General features: G+C 38.4%; 1 pseudogene; it reads right to left on the reverse strand.

Annotated features, from left to right (window-relative positions):
* Positions 1-1,961: 1,961 nt before the first annotated feature.
* On the reverse strand, positions 1,962-3,890 carry LOC140559628 (adenosine receptor A1-like; annotated as a pseudogene).
* Between the last annotated feature and the right edge of the window lie 304 nt (positions 3,891-4,194).

Below are 4,194 nucleotides of genomic sequence, written 5' to 3' on the forward strand. Positions count from 1 at the left end.
CACAACTCCAACAATTCTGCCAAAATACTCAATTCATACATTTTAGTCAGTCACAGTCACCAATAACCTTTTTGGGAAGTTTCACAGTCACCAATAACCATAACAATAACAATAACGATAAAAGTATAAGAAAATCTCTACCCAAACATTTGTGGAATTCGAATAGGAAAGGTGAACAATGTTTGGTAAGTGGTGTGCTGCAAGTAAAGTTCATCATTTTGAATCGTTAAGGGAACTGAATTTTTTAGAAGTGTATAGAAATTTAGTGTCAGGTTGTAATGTATCTAAATAATCAAACTGTTACCAATGCATCACATGCTATGGTTTTGGCAGATGAATAGGTGTTGACCCATAGGAGTTTTTTTAAAACTGTTCATCCATCAAAACGGTCTTCTCATGGTCAATCACCTCTACATAGTGATGTTAAGGAATGCCATTATTGTCATAAACCAGGACATGTTGCTGTTAATTGTTTGGCTTTGAGAAAGAAACAGGAACATCAACGTAAACAGAGTAACAATTCAATTCTAATCAGTCAAAAGCTTTGCATTGGCTGGATCTTTGTCTTTTGACATTTACATTTATGGCATTTAGCAGACGCTCTTATCCAGAGCGACTTACAAGGTTACTCGTATTACAGAGGTCGGCCAGTGTCGTGTTAGGAGTCTTGCCCAAGGACTCTTATTGGTGTAGCGCAGCACAGTCACCCAGACCGGGAATCGAACCCTGGTCTCCCACATGGTGTTGTTGCAACACAATGGTAGGTGGTGGTGTTATCTGTTGCGCCACACCAACCACCAGCAGCTACTGGAAGGCCTCTTGTTGGTAATTCTGAGGTAGACCCATGTCACCAGCCTTTTATTTTAAAAGGCAGGGTTAGTTTGGAGGGGGACACTGTCTTTAAATCTTTTAAACTGATTTTAGATTGGGAAATGACTTGGTAGGGGGTTAATTAATCTTAATTAATCAGACAGAAATTCCTGATAAATCAGTTACATGTCTTGTGGAGAATGGCATACTGTTCCGCAAGTGTAAAGAACCAGAGCTCGAGTGTGTTTATCAGGTTGTTATACCTGATGTGTATTAACAACAAGTTTTATCTTTGTCTCACCATAATCCGTAGGCTGGTTGATGGTAGTGCTGGTTGATGGCAGTACTGTAGGTGCTGGTGTGGTGCTCTAACAGGAGGATAGTTTTGGTAAAGCACATGCAGTGTGCTACTTTTCCAGGAAGTTTAATAAACACCAATTATTTTATTCCACTATTTAAAAAGAGGTGTTATTTTCACTGCTTGCCCCTCAACATTTTGATGTATTTTCTTACTACTATTTTAAGTGCCTTTATTATGCTGCTCTCTTGTTTGATTATGCTGCTGTGAAAATTGACTTTCCCTGTGGGATAAATAAAGTGATCTATCTATCTATCTATCTATCTATCTATCTATCTATCTATATGTTATATTGAGTTCTGGTTCAGTTCACAGTTTACACAGACCACAATCCTCTATTAAACATAGGAAATGCATTCATAATGTTGTTGCTGATATACTCCTGCATTCAGTAGGTAACAGAATAGGGGCAAATATTTCTCAAAATTGATGCTAAAAAAAACCAAAATTCCTGATTGTTGGTACCAAAATAGCTGTCTTTGCCTTTTCAAGTTTAAGCTTCATCCCACATATTAAATCTTGAACAATGTCCGCATTCTTCCATCTTCGTACTAGTGCTAGACTCCACCCTCTGGTTTTTAAAAATAGAGATTCTGGTGCATGCTTTCATTACTTCCTGGTTAGATTTTTGCAATTTTTTTCTATTTCAATAAATTGTTACATTACAATGAATAGAATTTATTATAAAGAATTCTACACAAAGTAAGTTTGCTGAAGTAACATTTTATTTATATTGAAAGACAACAAAGTTTTTAAAATTGAGAAATGAATGAGTACAGTTTATTACCTCTGCTTCTAAATCATAAATTCATCACTCCAACACCTGTATACACTTTGGCTTTGGTTCTTTGTGGTTCTTTGTTCAATTACAGAAGGATTTTCACAACAATGACTGTGCAGTGCTGCTGGTTTCTGTGGTATCTTCTGATTTGCTGTTTGTATTTCTCCCTGCATTATTCTGTATATTCACTCTCCTGCTGCTCTTCCCGATTGTGGTAAAGTCTACCCACAGTTTCCTACATGCCTTTTTAATTTTGGGGATCCTAAAAGCATATACTATGGGATTAATTGCAGAATTAGCATGAGACAGGACCACACCGATGCGAATGGCAACAGAAGGCACTTTGATATTCGGATTATAGTAAATTATAGTGTGCATGAGGAACACAGGAAGCCAACAGACAGCAAAGAGAACCAAGACCAGAGCCAGTGATGCAGCCAGCCCACGTTCCTTTAGGTAATATGTGCTGGATTTGACCGTCTCGCCTATATTTGCTCTCAACTGTCTTCTGGTGGTCAGAAAAACATACAAATACAAGCTGCTCATGATAGCCAAAGGAGGAAGAAAAAAGCTGAAGAATATGAAGTTTACTAGATATGAACGAGTGTTCACAGTAAAGTAACTGCATTTATTATTGCTGGAGTTTGCCTGGGTTGTGTTATTCCAGGTTTTATGGTCATGCCATCCGAACAAGGGGACAAAACTCAGTAATGCAGCTATGGTCCAGCAAAGTGCGACCACAATCCAGGAGCGTTTCTGTGTTACTATAGTCTTATACCTGAAAACGAATAAACAGAAAAAATCCATGTTCTTCATGTTTCTTAAATCATCTTAAGGAATTGTCAATGTATTTCAGAACATTTCATTCTATCATTTTAAAGAGATATCAAGGAATATCACATTAATCAACAAAAATGATATATGAACAAAAGTATTCATTCATTGATTCTTCTGAAATCATGGGCATTTATCCTTCTTCCAGCTCTCCAACTCATTTCTTAAGTATTGGATGGAGAAGCCTCATCATTTCACAGAACACAGTTCCACTGCTCCACATTTTACTGCCCTCATCATTAAGATGTGGAGCAGTGGAACGGTGTTCTCTGGAATGATGAGGCTGATCCATCCAATACTTTAGAAATGAGTTTGAGAGCTGGAAGGAGGATAAATGCCCTTGATTTCAGTATGATATGATTTATCATTACTTACGTGAGAGGGATGCGCACACGGAGAAATCGATCTACTGCGATGGCCAGAAGTAACGCACCAGAAGCCAGTTGTAGCATTATAAAAACACAACACATGAAAAGGCATCCATAGAAAGAGGTCTTCATACGGATGTCCCAAAGCACAGCTACAGGGATGGCCACAGATCCGACCAGGAAATCAGTCACTGCGAGGGTTGCAATGAAGCAGAAGGTGGGCTTCAGAAAGGCTCCAGTTTTCCATACCACCCAGATCACCAACACATTGCCCAGGCAACATGCCACCACAATGACCACTTCAAGGAGTATGAAGATCCACATAGCACCAGCAGCCATGAGGAAAAATAGGTAGGAGAACTGTGCAGAACATGCAAACAGAACATGCAACCACATCTGCAAAGACCACCTCCTGCACAACATATTCACAAACTAAAGGAAATGAGATGATCTCATGCAAAGTGCAAGGCCCAAAACAAACTGAGTACATCCACATGTCAATAAAACACAATAAAATATTATTTACAAAAGATGCATTAAAAAGGTTAAAAGGCTACAAGGTTATTTAAAGCATTTTTACATTAAAAAGTGTTGCTGTAATTAGCAAGCAAGTGAATGCTTTTTTTGTAGACTATCTGATGGACTTGAGGTGAAACCTTGTGAAACCACAAAATGCTAAACACACTTGCCCAAGCAGAAATAGACATGATGTGCCATGAGTGATCAGCATGTTTACATATTCAGTTAAAGCTTTCCTTTTTCTGGGCCAGTTTTCTGGGCAAGGCTGCTTATGGACTAAACTGCAATGTCAGTTGTGTTTCACCATAACTGGTTACTTTGAATCTGGGTCTGGGATGACCTACAGTCTTACAGTTGTGGTCAGAAGTTTGAATACATGACCTGGTATGATTGGGCTTTCAGTGATTTCTTTCAATAGTTCTTTTTCTGGGCCGGAATGAGTAATGAGGAAAAAAAAGGAATACGGTTTTCATTTTTAGGGTGTTTTCTGGCTCACATATAGGGTCAGAAATATACACACAACA

This window comes from Salminus brasiliensis, chromosome 7 (genome assembly GCF_030463535.1).
Source record: "Salminus brasiliensis chromosome 7, fSalBra1.hap2, whole genome shotgun sequence".
NCBI lineage: Eukaryota > Metazoa > Chordata > Actinopteri > Characiformes > Bryconidae > Salminus > Salminus brasiliensis.